Consider the following 21019-nt stretch of genomic DNA (forward strand, 5'->3'; position numbering starts at 1 on the left):
CGTAAACTTGCGAGTTTATATGCATGATTTAGTGTATTACACTGCACTGCTCACCTTTGTTTCCAATGGACATTTTATTGTGAAATTTCATTGTACAAGGAATACATAAAAAAAAATTCCACATAGCCCCCGAATGAAAAGTATTTAATTATCTTTGTAATCACTCAAAAAGCATTTTGTGTGAATTTTACATCCCAGCTAGAGGCTATTAAATTTTTACGAGCCTTTTTATTTTACATGTAAAGCCTATGGGGATGACGATTAGAAATGGACAGCAATATTGAAAAACCCTTATTTTGGGCCATTTTAGACACTAAAATGCCCATAAAAATAGAATAGCCTCTAGTCCGGATGTAAAATTCACACACAATGCTACCTGAGTGAGTACAAACATAATTAAATACATTTCATTCGGGGGCTATAGCAAAAACAAAAAATGTCCTGTACCTTCATGGTTATGCTTATGAAACAAAGGTGTGCTCCATAGGCCACTGTTGTAATTTCGTTCTGGTACATACCAGTTCGAAGGAAATTCAAATTTGGTGATATTTTGGCTAAACAAATTAATCTGCAAGAAATTTTTGGTACATAAGGGGCTGTGCAATCCCGGGTGTACAATAATTATGAGGCCCGGGGGTGGGGTGGGGGGCTCGCCAAAAATCGCTTGCCCCCTCTCTCGGCCTGCCAAAATTGCTTGCCCCCCCCCCCTCTCGGCCTGCCAAAAATTTTTGCCCCCCCCCTACTTGCACATGCCAATTTGCAAACTTTACATGGTCTATGTACATGTTGCGAGCGTAGCGAGCATGAAAATTTGCATATTTAAGCGTTTCTGTACGGTTTCCCTACGCCTTTTTAGAGCGTTTTATTTAAAAGGCGCCCCAAGAACGAGTGCCAAAAATCTCTTGCCCCCCTCTCAGCTTTGCCAAAATTGCTTGCCCCCCTCTTTCGACTCACCAAAAATTTCTTGCCCCCCCCCCCAATTTTACCCTCCCAGGGCTCATAATTATTGTACAGCCCCAAACATTATGTAGCCAGAGGTACAGTGAGTGGTATAAAAATCACAACTTTTTTTGAGAATAGTGGGGGGATGAGGCTGTGGATCACAAAATGCCCTTTGAATGCGCGTTCTCTGCACGCCATTAATGTATCAAGTAGGCTGTAGGCACAGCACCTGTCACGAATTGTGCTTAATTGTGTGTTGTGTAAATGCTCATACTTTGGTGAATTTTACACTTCGCACACATAATGTTAATCGCACAGAGCGTGCACACATCAAGGGTGGTTTCTCAGCGCGCTTACAGCGCACTGTAACGACATCACTATCGGACGGACGTGACATGAACAGTGTTGAACATGATGCACATTAGACTAGTACCGTACTCAAAACCCCACTCTAGGCCAGGCCTACATACATGCATACGCACAGGGCAAGCTTGAGTCAGCAAACTTTGTTTATGCATGATTGATATAATATATTTCCAATTATCTCCCTATGGAGATGTTCACCTTTCCAGTTATCATAATTATAATTTAGGGCTCAAAATAAGCCTCCTAAAATTAGGTGAAAAGTAGTCCCTATAATATTTTTGCAGTGAACCTTTGACGAGCACATATTTTAACCGTATGCCTACATGGCGATGGCGTATTTACTGCATTGAAATGCACTTGCCCTGTTTGCTGCTGAGGCAATCTGCTGTTGCAGAGTGGAAATTTATGAATGAACTTTGCACCGTACACGTTTTTGGCTCTGACTCTGCAACATCATGGTTGGTAGTACGCGCTCGTCAAATGTTAACTGCAAAATAGGCCTATTATATACTAGGTCTAGAGAACATGACATAAGAGAGATGCTTCAAACATCATGTACACACTACTGCTGGGGCTGGGCTTAGCGTCAGCCGCTCATGCCTAACCGGTATTTGTGATGCTCGGGCCAATAGGAAACCTTCATGTGCTTTACAGATTATTCCAATTGAATGAACACAGCCTGACATAGGCATAGCGTGACAAATTTGTGCGTACACTGCGCGATATACGCCACCATGTACGACTGTTCATGCCTAACGCGGACCCATCCATGCCAATGCACTCATGATTGGTTGGTATTGTATCATTTGTATGGTAATTTTGGTATCCATTGTGCGCTCGACCGCTCGTGTTGTAGTTTGAAATACGCGATATAGGATCGCAGTTGGATTGTGTACAGCTGTTGAAAGCTGCATTCATTCAATGAGGCTGTCAGCGTGACGTCATACTCATATGCCGCCATATTGTGAGTACATGCTGCGATGGTCCTTCAGGCTTCGATCTCCATGCGTGATGATGCATGATAACAGTTTCATGGCAAGCTGCGCCCTGCGCGTAGTGTCCGACGCATGAACACGCGTATCATTTGTACCCACAAGATGGCGAAAGGCTGACGGCCTTAATTCCCAATGACCAATAACATGAACAAGTGGAATAATTTGAGATATGCTTAATCTCAACTCCCTCAAACAAATAGCTTGCCAACTGCATCGGCACTAGCTTTCTGCCGCTTGCCGCTGCGGCAAGCGGCAGGGCGTTTCAACCATTGACAAGCCTTGATTGTGTCCGTTTGTTTGCAATGCGCGTGCGCCACGCCTCTCAGCGGCAAGCGGCAGGGTAGTATGAAAGTTGAAACCAGCTTTAGCGTGGTTTCTTGTGTGCACAACATTGATGCCCGCATAAAAGTATGTACAGTTGTACACGCACCAAGTAACGCTCTGACGCGGAACACGCTAAACTTCAAAGCTAGTGCCAGTGTCTCGAGGTAGATAGACTATGACGCATGCATGCCGGTGAAACTAAAACCATGAATGATGAAAACAATTATAAGTAAAGCCATAGGCCTACTGTACACACTGGTGCAGTTCATGTGTTGCTGTTATTTGTTAAGCTAAAATATACAAGGTGTATACTTACTTTGCTTAAATCAAATCTGTTTTGTGCATCGACTGTCAGTACATGGTTACAGATTTGAAGTCGCCATGTCCGTACATACACATGTACATGCATGATGTATCCTGGAGATATTTATGCCACTGAGCAGCGACTTCTGAGGTGTGTATAGCATGATAGAGATCAGTACTTCTGATTCAGAACGTGACGTCGAACGGATCTATCCAAATAACATGGCGGGTGCGGGTTGACTATTGTATACGTTCTTAATTGATTGAGGATTTCGCTGTTTAATTTGAAATGAATTCTAGATGCTTTTACAGCCATTGCATATGTTTAAAATTCTACAAAAAAATGTTTACAAAAAATAAATTTTATAAATGATTGAAAAAAAAAAATGTTTATGCAAAAACATAAAAATTAGGCCCCATGAAAATATTACGGCAGTACGGGGAATTTCGAAATCATCAATTTGGCGACACAAAATATCGGGAGTTATTGATAACAACATCATCCCAAAGACAGACAAATAAAACCTTTTATAATCAAATTTGATTTTTTTGTGACATTTTACACACAATTAGTATTTGCAGTCGCTCAAGTTAATATATTGTATCGTAGTTTCTCAATAATAAAGGCCACTTTCAATGATATCATCTAATTTCATATGAATGCCCTAAGTCGCCGTCTATACTTTGAACGTAAATAGTATTTAATACGCATTTTCTAATAAAACATTCTTTCTTCCTAATTTCTTGAAAAAAACCTTACAAATACAAGATAAAATCTTCGAAGATAATGACATTAGTTGGCAGAAGTAACATGAATGAAAAATAATAGAGATTACGTGAGATACACGGAAGTGAAAATTAGGGCATATGCCTTAACTGCTAGTCAACTTACAAATCGCGAGTTAAGGCATTTTTGAATGCCCTAACTCGCTATTTATAATAATAATAATAATAATAATAATAATGGAGCGTATTTATACCGCGCAAAAATTCATCTAAAAGATCTCAGGGCGCGAAAACAAAAAAGCAAAGGACACAGATTGAAACACAACTTGAAAAACCTTAAGAATTTAAGATTCAGGGAAAGCATGTTGGGGAAAATGAGTTTTAAGACTACAATTGAATTGAGCGAGAGAAGTGATATTGCGGATGGTGTTGGGAAGGGAATTCCAAGCTACAGGGGCAGCATAATAAAAGGAACGCATACCGGCAGATGATAAATTAACACGCGGGGTCCTGAGAAGTTTTTCAGATGATGAACGGAGGGAACATTAAGGAGAGGTTCTCTGTACTTATGTCCAGAATGTATATAGTTTGACTTGTTTTACAATTAATTTACAAATCAGTTGGATCTTAATTACGTTGAATTTTGATGTGTCACACTCATCCATTTTCAATGGAAACTGATTGTAAAAAAACACAAAAAGTCACTGGTTACAATTTTATGTAGGATGATTGCTTGTGTTCTGGAATGCACCTGATTAAAAGGGTATAATTATCATACTGCTACTAGCAGTCACAGTGAGCGATTCAATAATATCAATAATGATCGAATACTGATGATGTTATTGCTGCAAGAGTCGCAGCATCAAAGTTACCTTGAAGTCAGCTGGCTTGCGACTTGACACTCAGTATGTCATTGGACATTGCCTTAAAAAATCAAAGCAGAAAGACATAGACCAGGCTGTAGATGAGCTGGGTGTCACTTGGAGCGTAAACTTATCCCATATGGTTTTTCTAGATCAGAATTTCATGAGGAATAAGAATATCTTGGGTAACAAGCCCCTATCCTGAACAGGCTCCCACAAAGGGGGGTTCTTTCCGGGGGTCCATTTTTAAGGATAAAATATCATAAGTTACGTTTAAACACAATAGTGTAGAGCAAACTCTTATAAATCTCATAATGTACACCCAATTAGTAAATTAAGCCCAACATATTTGATGTGGTAACAATCTGGAGGGTGGAAGAGTAGTAGGGGGTCTCTAAAGGACCCCTATTTCCGGGGGTCCATTTTAAAGGAAAACATACCCTAAGTTACGCTTAAACACAAAATAGTATAAAGTACTCTCTTTTTAATGCCAAGATTGAACCCACTTATTTAAATAAGCCTTTTATATTTGATGTGGTAACAATATAGGGGGTGGGGTGTAGAAGGGGGTCTCTAAATGGCCCCCTATTTAAAAACAACACCAGTGAAATTTGCCTAAAGTTTATTCTTTGTTTGGTATGACCAGATTTTTATGAAGATTAAGTATATCTTGACCAAGAAAGTCAAACTCCTTCATACAAACATCCAGCCACCAACTCCCCCCCCCACCCCACCCCCAAACAGGGGTGCCATTCAGGCGTTATGAGCATTTTGAGAATATAATGTGTAATAATGTATGATACCGTAATTTCAAATAATTATGTTGCAACACATCTTACAACCTAAAATCAAAATTAATGTTGATATGTTATTCCAAAACTCGATGGCAACAATACTGTGTGTGTGTGTGGGGGGCTGGAAGAGGAAGTCTCTGAGGACCCCATATTTAATAGACAGGATGGGGTCTTTAGTCTTTAGGGGAATCTTATATTATACGGTTCCAAGCATTTGGGTCCGTAATTTGTAGGAAAATACTTCATACCATTATGTTACCCTTTGGTTCAAATAGGGCACAAATACTTGTTTGTACTATAAAGTTTGCTTTAAAGTTCTACCAATTATGCTTACTTAATCCTCTGTATCGCTTTCATCGCTGTTGCCTACAAAGTCTTCACAATCATGATCTATAAACAGTTCTTGCATATCATCAGGCATAACCTTCTCGAGCCATCTCAGTTCTAGTGATTCTGTCCATCCATTGTCAGCAATGTTTCCAGCATCATAACTACAAAGGACTGCTGAGCGCCATTCTCTAGCGATAAAGTTTGATCTCAAAATATGAAGTCTCAGTGTATGCTGGCATGGTGGTAGCAATGACACATCAGTGATCTTGTTCTGTTTGGTAAATTTCCGATCAAAGAGTATATACCGGGCCTCGTTGACGCTTTTACACTTTATGCCATACAGCAAGGCAACATATTCTTCAAGGTCTGCCTCCAGGGTTTCAGCAGAAGACACCCCAAGATTGGAGAAGGTATCCAGGAATTTAGGCTTGCATTCAAGTAACTTCCAACAAGTTTGTTTACCTTTACAAAAAAAGGAGGAGTTGTAGTCATTGCCTGTGAAGGCATGAAATCCTATCAGCGATGTCTTCTGTGCTGGTGTTAGGTCTATGTCGCTCATTCTAAAACCTTGCGATATGTGCTTGTGTTTGTATCTAGCACAACTCTTGCACCATCATCAATGAAGTGTGATAACGCTAGGATTGCAATATCTATGTCACCAGAATGAGATCGGAATATGTTGCCTTGCTGTATGGCATAAAGTGTAAAAGCGTCAACGAGGCCCGGTATATACTCTTTGATCGGAAATTTACCAAACAGAACAAGATCACTGATGTGTCATTGCTACCACCATACCAGCATACACTGAGACTTTATATTTTGAGATCAAACTTTATCGCTAGAGAATGGCGCTCAGCAGTCCTTTGTAGTTATGAGGCTGGAAACATTGCTGACATGGACAGAATCACTAGAACTGAGATGGCTCGAGAAGGTTATGCCTGATGATATGCAAGAACTGTTTATAGATCATGATTGTGAAGACTTTGTAGGCAACAGCGATGAAAGCGATACAGAGGATTAAGTAAGCATAATTGGTAGAACTTTAAAGCAAACTTTATAGTACAAACAAGTATTTGTGCCCTATTTGAACCAAAGGGTAACATAATGGTATGAAGTATTTTCCTACAAATTACGGACCCAAATGCTTGGAACCGTATAATATGAGATTCCCCTAAAGACTAAAGACCCCATCTCGTCTATTAAATATGGGGTCTTCAGAGACTTCCTCTTCCAAGCCCCCCCCCCCCCCCCACACACACACAGTATTGTTGCCATCGAGTTTTGGAATAATTATATATCAACATTAATTTTGATTTTAGGTTGTAAGATGTGTTGCATCGTAATTATTTGAAATTACAGTATCATACATTATTACACATTATATTCTCAAAATGCTCATAACGTTTGAATGGCACCCCCTGTTTGGGGGTGGGGTGGGGTGGGGAGTTGGTGGCTGGATGTTTGTATGAAGGAGTTTGACTTTCTTGGTCAAGATATACTTAATCTTCATAAAATCTGGTCATACCAAACAAAGAATAAACTTTAGGCAAATTTCACTGGTGTTGTTTTTAAATAGGGGCCATTTAGAGACCCCCTTCTACACCCCACCCCCATATTGTTACCACATCAAATATAAAAGGCTTATTTAAATAAGTGGGTTCAATCTTGGCATTAAAAAGAGTGTACTTTATACTATTTTGTGTTTAAGCGTAACTTAGGGTATGTTTTCCTTTAAATGGACCCCCCCGGAAATAGGGGTCCTTTAGAGACCCCCTACTACTCTTCCACCTCCAGATTGTTACCACATCAAATATGTTGGGCTTAATTTACTAATTGGGTATTCTTATGAGATTTATAAGAGTTTGCTCTACACTATTGTGTTTAAACGTAACTTATGATATTTTATCCTTAAAAATGGACCCCCGGAAAGAACCCCCTTTGTGGGAGCCTGTTCAGGATAGGGGCTTGTTACCCAAGATATTCTTATTCCTCATGAAATTCTAATCTAGAAAAACCATATGGGATAAGTTTACGCCCAAGTGACACCTAGCTCATCTACAGCCTGGTCTACAGGTGGTGCCCGTGGAATGGAGGGGCTCAATAATGTTAAAATTGTAGTGGACTTATTATACTGCAATAAGGCCAAAAAAATAGGTTGTTTGTTTGTCCTCCACTGCCTGCTCCTCAGATCAAGGCCTGACCAATTTTTTTATAAATTTTTTTATAAAAATAAGTAAAATTCAACTTCAGATTTGGAGTATCTCTGGACCTAGCTAGAGCTAAATACTAAGATCTTTCATGGTTGAAAGTAAAAAAAAGCCCCCAAAAACATTTTGTGTCTTCAATATGCAAAGTTATAGCTTGTGTTCATGTCATAGTCTATTATTTTTAGTGACTTCAAAATACATTGGATATGAAATCATTAAAAGACTATGTCATGAACACAAATTATAACTGCATATTAAATACACAAAATGTTTTTTTTTTAAAGTCACCATTATGAATGTGGCATTTATTTTAAGCTCTAGCTAGGTGCAGGAATACGCCAAATCCGAAAAAAAAAAATTTTAAAAATTTAAAAAAATCCGCCCGCCCGCACGTCCTCTTTCAAAGCTGTGGAGGACAAACAAACAGTTATTTTTTTTGGGCCTAACAATTGATTTATGTTAATATACGCTAAATACCGGATAATCTGGCTCACTATAAACACGCACATAGAGTAGTGAAGTAAAAATAGTCCTATAGTGAAATAATAAGCTAAGCACAATTTTGATTTCATCATCATCATCAGCCGTATTCAGCCCACTGCAGGCCCGGTCCCCGCACTCCGTGCATCCGCGGGTATTCATGCTCGTCGAAAATTTCGTGAAATAAGGGATGTTTTCAGATGAAGAAACGCGATTCGCGAAACACACAAAAAAGGTGTGCTTTTTCAAACCACTTGTTCGCGAAATTGAAAAAAAGGGTATTTTCGTCGAGAAGCCTATACACGTTTTGCCAGAAAAGGGCATATTAGAAATATCGTTCGTATTTTAGCGAAAATAGGGGTATTTTCGAAGGGCAAATAATTCGCGAAATCGCTAAAAAAAGGGGTGTTTTTCCCCTAAAAACTTCGCGAAATGAGATGCAAAAGGGGGTGTTTTTAAAGTTCACCGACAAGCATGAATACCCGCGGATGCACGGAGTGCGGGGACCGGGACTGCAGGGCGAAAGCCTCCCCAATTTGGCACCAAAGTTTCCTGTCATTTGCTTTTGCCATCCACCTGATCCCTATGAAACTTGCTATCTCATCCCTCCATCTGACTTTCTGTCTGCCTTGGTATCATTGCCCAAATCAATATAAAATTCAAATAACATGGTGAATTTTTTAACATGGTGAAGTACATGATTTAGGCCTATAATTATGTCAACAAAAATTATAGTTGATTGTACGAACAACATAACTCCTTTTTCTTTCATGGCAAGTTTCGTTGAGACGCGAATCAGAAATTGATAATATAAATCTTAATGACCAATAGTCTTAATGACCAATCGTCCCCTATTTGGGACAATGGTCGAGGTCCAATGACCTTTAACCTTTTCCCATCGCTCCAACATGATATGGAATCTACATTAGTATCAGGGAGCACAGAGATTGCCCGGGAGAGATTGCCCCACTGCAATACTGGCTTGCTTTTCAATTTCTTACCTCTGGAAACCTCGAAGTCTGTAACTTGTTACTTGTGATATACTGCCATTTCGGAAAGAAGCTCTCTATATACTTTCCTTCTACATTAAGGTTCTTCTAGCTGTAAAATCAAAAAATACAAATTAACAAAGAATAATGAAGAATTAAATTTTACACTCCTGTGTAATAAAATAAAAGATCTATTCCTATTACTTGGCAATTAAAGCAATGTTCAACAGTTTTAGTCACAGGTTTTAAGAGCCTATGCATATGATCCTAGTCCCAATTCTGCTACGAAAAAGGAAATATGTTACTCCTGCTGATCCCTATAAGGCCTATACATGTACTGGAAGTTGACAAGGACTTACAAGCATGTCCACTAATTCAACGTGTTCCCGGCGTAAGTTACGCTAACAATGATAAAAATTCCACAAATATTTTCGCTACTCCTACAGCGTGTCCACACCTAGCCTACTCCTAGCACTACGCCGATCCACCATGCAAGCATTCACTTCTGGTCGGTGTAAACATCGACTACCACTTCCAGTGTTTCTGTGACCTTTTTCAACCACGCAATATGTAATGTCTTAGTTCCGACCAACAAAAGGTGAAACTTACACCGGGTGTCAGGAGTAGCAGTGTTTACATTGCAACTTACACCTGGCGGAGGGTACACCCAAATCGTCGATGTACGCGCCTGGCGGAACTTACGCTGACCATCGTTCACACTGCCACTACTCCTGGCAACGCCTACCGCTACTCCCGGCCAAGTTCCGCCGGGCGTACGTCGGACAATGTAAACACAAGTAATAATCATCCTTTTCCTTTGACCTTGAATACCACCATTACATACAAGCTCTCATATTGAGATTTGGCTCAAGTTTGGTTGCTTTTGGATGTAAACTATTCATTAGATACATGTACCAGATTTTTTATTTTCAGCCTACAAGTTGAATTGTCAGAGCTAAACCAGATGAATTCTCGTGTCTTTCTTGTTCTTTACTCACATAACTGGGTATTAATCAAATCTTAGCTCACAAAATTACTTCACAAGGGCAGTGGTTCAGCTCTTCTTCTTCTGTAGTGCAAAATGGGGCAATTTCTTTCTAGCCATGTTATAGAAAACTGGTGAAACTTTGATGACAACATGGTGTTGTTTTTTTCTTCTGAAAATTGTCCTTGCTATCCGCAGCCCGTAGCCAAATGTCTAAGGGCGCGCACCACCAACTTGCTATTATGTAAATTGTGTAAAAATCGGAATTTTGACAAATAAAATGGGGGGGCTAACTCATCATATTTTACAATATTGCTATAACAAGTTTAGCCTACTTTTATACAAGTGACTAACTTTGGAATTTAGAGTGCTCAAACCCATTACATAAATATATATATATTTTTTTATGAATATCTAACTTTACGAGTGCATTTTTAATTTATTTATTTTTTAATCTTCCAAAATTTGAGAGCTTTAAATAATTAGCAAAAAAATATTTGTCTTTTTAATTGTCACTGTGCGTGTCAACTTACATTAAAGGAGGATTTTGTGATCCTAGCATCCTCTTTTTATGACATTTTTCAATAGATATCTACGAAAAAAGCTTATTCCCAAAATTTCAGTTGATTCCAATTTTGCGTTTGCGAGTTTATATGCATGATTTAGTGTATTACACTGCACTGCTCCATAGGCCACTGTTGACATACCAGTTCGAAGGAAATTCAAATTTGGTGATATTTTGGCTAAACAAATTAATCTGCAAGAAATTTTTGGTACATAAGGGGCTGTGCAATCCCGGGTGTACAATAATTATGAGGCCCGGGGGGGGGGGGGGGAAAATTTCCAAATGGCTCGCCAAAAATCGCTTGCCCCCTCTCTCGGCCTGCCAAAACTTGCTTGACCCCCCCCTCTCAGTCTGCCACAAAATCTTTGCCCCCCCCTTTAAATGGTCTATGTACATGTTGCGAGCGTAGCGAGCATGAAAATTTGCATATTTAAGCGTTTCCGTACAGTTTCCCTACGCCTTTTTAGAGCGTTTTATTTAAAAGGCGCCCCAAGAACGCGTGCCAAAAATCTCTTGCCCCCTCTCAGCTTTGCCAAAATTGCTTCCCCCCTTTCGACTCACCAAAAATGTCTTGCCTCCCCCCAATTTTACCCTCCCCAGCCAGGGCTCATAATTATTGCACAGCCCCAAACATTATGTAGCCAAAGGTACAGTGAGTGGTATAAAAATCACAACTTTTTTTGAGAATAGTGGGTGGATGAGGCTGTGGATCACAAAATGCCCTTTTAATGCGCGTTCTCTGCACGCCATAAATGTATCAAGTAGGCTGTAGGCACAGCACCTGTCACGAATTGTGCTTAATTGCGTGTTGTGTAAATGCGCATACTTTGGTGAATTTTACACTTCGCACACATAATGTTAATCGCACAGAGCGTACATGCACACATCAAGGGTGGTTTCTCAGCGCGCTTACAGCGCACTGTAACGACATCACTATCGGACGGACGTGACATGAACAGTGTTGAACATGATGCACATTAGACTAGTATCGTACTCAAAACCCAACTCTAGGCCAGGCCTACATACATGCATACGCACAAGGCAAGCTTGAGTCAGCAAACTTTGTTTATGCATGATTGATATAATATATTTCCAATTATCTCCCTAAGGTGAAAAGTAGTCCCTATAATATTTTTGCAGTGAACCTTTGACGAGCACATATTTTAACCGTAGGCCTACATGGCGATGGCGTAATTACTGCATTGAAATGCACCCCCTGTTTGCTGCTGAGGCAATCTGCTGTTGCAGAGTGGAAATTTATGAATGAACTTTGCACCGTACACGTTTTTGGCTCTGACTCTGCAACATCATGGTTGGTAGTACGTGCTCGTCAAATGTTTACTGCAAAATAGGCCTATTATATACTAGGTCTAGAGAACATGACATAAGAGAGATGCTTCAAACATCATGTACATGTACTACTGCTGGGGCTGGGCTTAGCGTCAGCCGCTCATGCCTAACCGGTATTTGTGATGCTCGGGCCTATTAGCCTTCATGTGCTTTACAGATTATTCCAATTGAATGAACACAGCCTGACATAGGCATAGCGTGACAAATTTGTGCGTACACTGCGCGATATACGCCACCATGTACGACTGCTCATGCCTAACGCGGACCCATCCATGTCAATGCACTCATGATTGGTTGGTATTGTATGGTAATTTTGGTATCCATTGTGCGCTCGACCGCTCGTGTTGTAGTTTGAAATACGCGATATAGGATCGCAGTTGGATTGTGTACAGCTGTTGAAAGCTGCATTCATTCAATAGAGGCTGTCAGCGTGACGTCATACTCATATGCCGCCATATGTGGGTACATGCTGCGATGGTCCTTCGATCTCCATGCGTGATGATGCATGATAACAGTTTCATGGCAAGCTGCGCCCTGCGCGTAGTGTCCGACGCATGAACACGCGTATCATTTGTACCCACAAGATGGCGAAAGGCTGACGGCCTTAATTCCCAATGACCAATAACATGAACAAGTGGAATAATTTGAGATATGCTTTTAAATCTCAACTCCCTCAAACAAATAGCTTAATTGCCAACTGCATCGAGACGACGGCACTAGTTTTCTGCCGCTTGCCACTGCGGCAAGCGGCAGGGTCGTTTCAACCATTGACAAGCCTTGATTGTGTCCGTTTGTTTGCAATGCGCGTGCGCCACGCCTCTCAGCGGCAAGCGGCAGGGTAGTATGAAACCAGCTTTAGCGTGGTTAAGTTGTGCACATAATTTTATGCGGCACATTGATGCCCGCATAAAAGTATGTACACGCAAGTAACGCTCTGACGCGGAACACGCTAAACTTCAAAGCTAGTGCCAGTGTCTCGAGGTAGATAGACTATGACGCATGCATGCCGGTGAAACTAAAACCATGAATGATGAAAACAATTATATTTATAAGTAAAGCCATACTGTGGTTATTAGGATTAGGGTTAGGGTTGGGATTAGGGTTATGATTAGGATTAGGCTTAGGGTTAGGGTTAGGATTAGGGTTAGAGTTAGGATTAGATTACACGAAATAATTACATGAAGGATCAACCCATACTGTACACACTGGTCATGCTGGTGCAGTTCATGTGCAGTGTGTGTTGCTGTTATTTGTTTTAAGCTAAAATATACAGGTTGGAATTCCGAAAGGTGGTTTAACTTAAACTGGTGCTAACTTAAACCTGGGTCTAACTAGTCCCGGCTTAAGCCTAAACCAAGGTTTAAGTTATTTTACGATTCCGAAAGCTCGGACTAGTTAGACCTGGGTTTAAACCTAGGTTTAAACTTAGACCTGGTTTCGTAGCCGAATAGTACTAACTGTGGTGTATTCTATTATGCATATACACGGAACTTTGTGCATGGGTATGATGTTCCAATTTATTTGGAAGGCTATGATAGGCATATTGCGTAGGAAATTGTGAATAAACAGATGGGTAGTAGGGCATAGAGTTGTTATCTTTTCATGTTTCTGAGTTTATTGATGAAAATGATATTTTTCAAACCAAATACGGAGATCTAGAATCCACGAAAAGCTCAGTCTTAATTTACTAGCCAACGTTCTGCAGGTTTTTAACAACACTCACGTAGTATCATTGTATTGAGGCCTAATAGGCCTAACAGTGATTAAGCTGAAATGGTATTTTCTAAATTTCATTTCTTGATTTTGCACATATAGTAGGCCTACCGGTGCAATAATTAAGAAGCCTGGGGAGGGGAAAATGAGGGGGCTGTTTTGGCAATCCAAAAGAAGAGCAAGCACATTTTACCCAGCTATTTTTGCACACATTTACGGGCCACCTTTTAGTAAAACACTTTAAAAAATGCTTATCCGGCAAAGAGTATGAAAGAAATTGCAAATTGGGTTCCCACAAATTTGACATGGTATGGGGGCAAAAGGCCAAGGGGTGGGAGGGGGGAGCGAGACAAACAATTTTAGCAGGCTGAAAGGGGCAAGCAATTTTTGGCAAGCTGTGAGGGGCATTCAAAGTGGCACGCCGTTTGGAAATTTCCGCCATTTACGGAATACCCTCCGTTGATTCCGTTGATTACAACGATCGTGGGGGCATCACGGTTTTCTCTTTTACGGACAGCAGGCATAAAATAGCTATAATTACGAATATTAAAACAAAACACTGACCTATAATAATAAAAAGTGCAAATATGTAGCATATTTTATTTTATTATTATAATTTTATACATGATACATAATCCATCACTTCAAATAGTGAGGAAGTATATAATTTCCATTTTTAACCACCTTGTACATTAAATAAAACTAGAAATGATTGAATTTGTTTCATGTACAGTAGCATAGACGTTTGTTGTTAAGACGGTTACTTGTTAGGCATACTGTCATGTCATGTCATGGGCGTCGAGACGTTCTGAAAATGGAGTGGGGGGGGGTACGGATTTGAAAAGGTATGTCAGCGCCGCACATATGAGAGGGATGTGCCCCTTCAGAAATTGAACAAAAGAGCAAAATGAAGTCCAAATTATGACGTCATTTGGTGGACTACATTAATTTTGGTTATTTTAGTGCAGATCTCAAAACGGCTACTACCCTGGTACTATTTTTGTGCTTGCGTTAATTAGGGGGCCTACTCACAAAACCAACAACAACAACAAAAAAACCCAAACATTTATTTGTGACTTTTTGATTAAGTTACCAAAATGTGAGGGGGACATAGGCCTACTCGGACATTTGATATTATTATTATATGTCCCCCTCCAGGATTGATGCCCATGCTTGTTTCATATAGGAAAAGTAATGAAGCTATATTAGTAGACCCTTACGTAAGGACAAAATTATTAATTCCGTTCTAAGACTTAAGTCTTAGAACGGAATTAAAAAATATTAATTCCGTTCTAAGACTTTTAAGTCTTAGAACGGAATTAATAATTTTGTAATTAAAAATTAAATTAAAAATTAATAATTAAAATTACTATAGTGTGTGAAACGTGCAACGTACACAACTTAATTACCTATCTTTGTCTTCATTTTCATTGAATAGTGTTGAAACTAGAATTCCGGAGTAATAAATATGGATACTAAAAGTCTCATATGTTATCATGTTTGTGTTACACTATTAGGCTTAAAGGCCTATGACATTCAGCAAGGTAAAACGTTTTCTGTTAGACACTTGTGATTGTACTGATACTGCTCATCGATCCTGTAGTCCAAACTTTGACGGCCAGTGGATCTCAGCCGGGGATCACGGTTACTTCATCATGTAGATTGTTGAAGTTCTGTAATGAAAGAAAGAAAAAATAGACACTTATAGTTAAAATATAAATTAGGCCTATATTCAAATCTTGTCTTTAAAGGTGGGTGACTTGATTGACAGCCTCACCTCCCCACCCCCCCTCCACACACACCTGCACACTCTCAAATTTGACAGTCAAGTCACAAGATTTGTAGAAGTCTAATTTCAATGTATGCATTCTAATTTTTGGAAAAAGCATATTTTATTTCACAAAAAAAGTGAAAATTAGAGGAAAATTGCGGCACATATGGGCTAGGCCTACTCATGATTTTGAATGCTAAGTCTTTGATTTATTCGCTTTTTGTTTCAAGAAATTAGTACAATAGTGAACAAATGAATGATTACCGGTATGATTGAGATATGTTTCATTTGTAGAACTTAGTAATGTTTTTTAATCCAAAAAAATCAGTGCTTTATTCTTACCAAAATCACCTGAAGTTATGGTGCATGGGAATCATCCGTAGGCCTATCACTCTGATTAGAAAACATTCCTCTTGATATGACATTGACAGTTTGACCTGTAAACGGAAAAAACAAAGCATAACATTTTATTTGTCACAGTTAATCAGTTGCAGTTTCATACAAAAATTTGCAATTCAATAATGTATACAAATTTACTTAGTAATATTTAGGCCTACATGATTATGATGGTATCTCAAAATCATACTTCAGTGAGCACTGAGAATTCTATAAAATTAATCAGTCACAGGAATGATGAGCAGTCTATTTTATATAGGCATATACCTGATAATATGCCTGTTTGACCAAACTTTCACAATACCCTGATAAATACCCTAGCACGAGTCAGACAAAATAACAAACGTAGATTTCATATTAAAATAAACAATTAGCGGAGCTTGAAGTTCAATAAATAAGCCTGGAACAGCCCGAGTCCAAGCCTAGCCAGCCTGTAATCATAGGGCCTGTCAACACATGTATGCCCTATGAAATGGTACAGACTGGTATAGGCCCTAACTTAAGGCTAGGCCAGGGTGATGTTCCATTACCAGGCTTATTGTTGAACTTGAAGCCTGGCCTATAAATATGAACAAAATCCCTACATCTTGAAGAACATAGGCCTACGGAAAATATTTATCTAGTAGGTACCGGTACTGATAATTATGCAGTTTTTGCATAGGCTATACAGCCTATGATACCCTAGCCCTAGGCTAGCCAGGCTAGGACCATCATGACCAGGGTCGCGATGGGGTAGGCTTAAACGTTTTACTTCTACACCGGCTTCTGACATCATGACTAACTCCTGAGACCTCATATATCTTCATTTCAAGGTAGAACTCAATGGGAAAAAAAGCCCGGACTTCGATAAATAAGGGAATATTGAAAAGATTTGTCCGAGCTTCGTTTGCTGATAAAATCCACAAAGCCTCGGTTAGGTATAGGCCTAGGCCTACATGTAATTTGTTAAGCCTAGCCTAATCGATTCCTAATCGACTAAAAACAATACCACAGCCTAAAATCGTCACCAATAATGTGAAGATTATCATAATTATATAGGGGCTTTTAAGTGGTATAAAACAGTATTAATATGTCACGAATAAGCCGACGTTTCTTACCTTCACTGTCATGACGCGTCCCTATGCTATTACACTGTGCCGTGAGTACCGGGTGTCGATATGACTGTCACTGTCGTGTACATTGCACTGCCACTGCCGTGTATTGCACTGCTACTGCCATGACCATGTCCATGATTACAGCTGTGTACAAGCTTGGCCGATCACCTCCGTTTCAAACTCTGGTCACAACTCTTCTCTATTCATTATGGAACATAATCCTTTTATTATGACTTCCAAAAATTGGTTCTGTGGCACAATTTTCCAGTTGCAAATGCCACGAATTGTAGTGGTCCGCTTCCGTAACAAGCAGGCTTCCGTGGTTGGCATGCAGATAAATGCACTTAAACCTGGACTTAAACCTGCCCCCTGCCAGGTTTAAGTTAGACCCGGCTTTTGCGACTTTAGTACTCAGCTTTAGACCCAGGTTTAACTTAAACCAGCTACGGGAAACGCAACTTAGGTTTAAACCTAGGTTTAAACCTGGGTTTAGCTAAACCTTGGTTTAAACCACCTTTCGGAATCCCAACCACAAGGTGTATACTTACTTTGCTTAAATCAAATCTGTACATGGTTACAGATTTGAAGTCGCCATGTCCGTACATACACATGTACATGCATGATGTATCCTGGAGATATTTATGCCACTGAGCAGCGACTTCTGAGGTGTGTAGAGATCAGTGCTTCTGATTCAGAACGTGACGTCGAACGGATCTATCCAAATAACATGGCGGGTGCGGGTTGACTATTGTATACGTTCTAATTGATTGAGGATTTCGCTGTTTAATTTGAAATGAATTCTAGATGCTTTTACAGCCATTGCATATGTTTAAAATTCAAAAAAATGTTTACAAAAAATAAATTTTATAAATGATTGAAAAAAAAAAAATGTTTATGCAAAAACATAAAAATTAGGCCCCATGAAAATATTACGGCAGTACGGGGAATTTCGAAATCATCAATTTGGCGACACAAAATATCGGGAGTTATTGATAACAACATCATCCCAAAGACAGACAAATAAAACCTTTTTATAATCAAATTTGATTTTTTTGTGACATTTTTACACACAATTAGTATTTACAGTCGCTCACGTTAATATATTGTATCGTAGTTTCTCAATAATAAAGGCCACTTTTAATGATATCATCGAATTTCATATGAATGCCCTAAGTCGCCGTCTATACTTTGAACGTAAATAGTATTTAATACGCATTTTCTAATAAAACATTCTTTCTTCCTAATTTCTTGGAAAAAACCTTACAAATACAAGATAAAATCTTCGAAGATAATGACATTAGTTGGCAGAAGTAACATTGAATGAAAAATAATAGAGATTACGTGAGATACACGGAAGTGAAAGTTAGGGCGTATGCCTTAACTGCTAGTCAACTTACAAATCGCGAGTTAAGGCATTTTTGAATGCCCTAACTCGCTATTTATAATAATAATAATAATAATAATAATAATAATAATAATAATAAAGTTCAAAATCCATGCCCTTAATAGGTTTACATGTATCTACTGATTGAGAATGACTGGAAAAGTCAACATTTTGCTGCATGTTATATGTGTACTGTTTCACACATTTGGTAGTATTAAGGGCATACTACACCCATATATTGGTTTGATTGGTCTAAAAAAATATTTTTTCATTTATAGCTAGGCGATATATGCACGGATCATGTGAAATAAAAAAAATATGAAAAAACATCGTGAAAGTGTCCTTTTTCACCTATTTGTCTTAAAGTTGACTGGTTGTTAAGGACGCAAATTTTTTTAGCGATCCACGTAGTCTTCTTCACAACCGTTTTCTGCCGTTCCTGACACAATCGATAACCACATACATTACATTATTAGACTCGCTCGCAGTCCTATATACGCCGTGCCTCTATATATTTATGACTGACATACAGTGTTTTGTCAATATACACTTAACGATTTGCGTAGGTTAAACATGGGCAAAAATTTCTTTAAAATTTAATAAACATATACAATTGGTACCCAGGTCATTATGCTTGCAAATGAACAAAGTTCATATCAATAAAATCAAGGATAAAATGCTTTTTAGTGTCGAAATTACCGTCAAACTTCCACCGAATTCTGCGCCCTGGCGAAGCTTCCTGACTATGCTGGCATTCACAGAATTCCGAATTTGTAATAAAACTACCCAATCTTAGGGATCAAAAACACAAAACTACAACTTTGGAAAAACTGTCATGGCAACATACATTATTGCCAATATGGAATAGAAAATTCGATGTCAACTTTTCAAAATATTGAAAAAATGTGCTCTAAAAACATTAGGAAAGTACGCAAGACAATTTCTATTCAAACGCGTGTGAAATCACCGTGGTGAAAGTAGAAGTCACGGTGTTGATTATTTTATGCCAACCTCTGTAGGGATGGGCGATACCAGCTTTTTGTATCGGTTGTCGATCTAGAGCAGCCAGAGGGGGTGGGGCAATTTTTAGGGAAAAAAATGAAAAAAAATGGCCGCGAAACGGCCATCGCGTCGCGCTTGCGCGATGCAGGGGGTGTCTGAGGGTGGATGTGGCCCACTCAGAAGTAAGAAACTTGTGCAAAATGAAGACCTAATTGAAGTGATTTTGTGGACCATTTTGGCACTAAAATTTTAGTTTGAAAATTTGTTAAATGGACAAGTTTTCCCTGTAAGCCTATACCGCAAATTGTGCTAACATAGGGCTTAAATTTGCAAATGTTGGAAGAAGAGCGAAAATGATCATATGTTTATCCACTACGCAGCAGGTGTCTGAGGGGGAACATCCCCTGAGAAGTTTGAAAAATTGGCAAATTGAAGGTCCAATTGAAGCCATTCGGTGCATCGTTTTTACACTATTTGAATCAATTGCTTTAAACAGAAAAAAGGGCCCGAACTCAATTTGCAAAACTTGAGATTCGCAATTACTAAAGCATGCATTGATCGATGAAGTCGGTATGGAGTCCGTCTTATTACAGACTTTGGTGGCAAAATGTGAGGGGCCCTGCATATCGGCGGGCCCGTAGTAATTTTCACATGCTTTTAGGACAAGGACCCGCCTTCAAGCAATGCCTAAAATAATCGCAAGCCTATATATTATTATTATAGGACCTACTTCCGATCGTCCCAAGTGTGCGGTTATTTAGACATTGGCCTACTCAGCAATTATACGTGCAATTTATACTCTCCTCCTTTCCTCCATTTTCTTTTCTCTTTTTCTCCTTTCTTCACCTTTATCTTCTCTTCTCTTTCTTGGGACCCGCGCCTTAAATGAGTCAATGTGTTTGTTGGGGGGGGAGGGGATGGGTGTACTGAGGCCTACCACATTTAATAACGAACTAAACTTACTCTTCGTGGGATTACGAATCGTAACACAAATAACACAGGTGATAATAAAACCAGTAGCAAACATCACTTTACCAACAAGATGCAACAACTTTCTTTTTAATTAATGAAACAAAGCTTATTTTTGACTCAGAGTTTAATTTTAAGATGCTAGCCGAAGTCAATAACTTTGCACATTCTTTGGGTTCCTTTGTTTCCACTCTTGTTAAAAGAAGACATAAAACTTGATGATCAGCTGACTCTTTCTGTTGACAATTTAAGTTTAAAACATTATTAACACAATTTTTGTGTTGAAAATGATTGTAAACAAAACCAATACAATTGGCTAGTTTCAAATCTTTCGTAACATTATATTAAGGGTACTTGCCCATCAGTTTCATTCAGGGGCGTGTTTGAAAAACGGCACAGCGCATTAGTAAAAAGAATAAGAAATACTAAAATTTTCACCGGGGTTCGAACCACTGCCAATTGCACTATGAA

The 21019-nt window shown here is 39.1% G+C and overlaps 1 long non-coding RNA gene across 1 annotated transcript; it reads right to left on the minus strand.

The window, feature by feature from the left end:
* Positions 1-15255: 15255 nt before the first annotated feature.
* On the minus strand, positions 15256-17412 carry LOC140158283 (uncharacterized). Its single transcript, XR_011859756.1, has 3 exons — positions 17197-17412; positions 16046-16140; positions 15256-15605 (listed from the first exon to the last, which is right to left on the minus strand). It is a non-coding gene; the product is annotated as an uncharacterized lncRNA (long non-coding RNA).
* Between the last annotated feature and the right edge of the window lie 3607 nt (positions 17413-21019).

Source organism: Amphiura filiformis, chromosome 8 (genome assembly GCF_039555335.1).
Source record: "Amphiura filiformis chromosome 8, Afil_fr2py, whole genome shotgun sequence".
NCBI lineage: Eukaryota > Metazoa > Echinodermata > Ophiuroidea > Amphilepidida > Amphiuridae > Amphiura > Amphiura filiformis.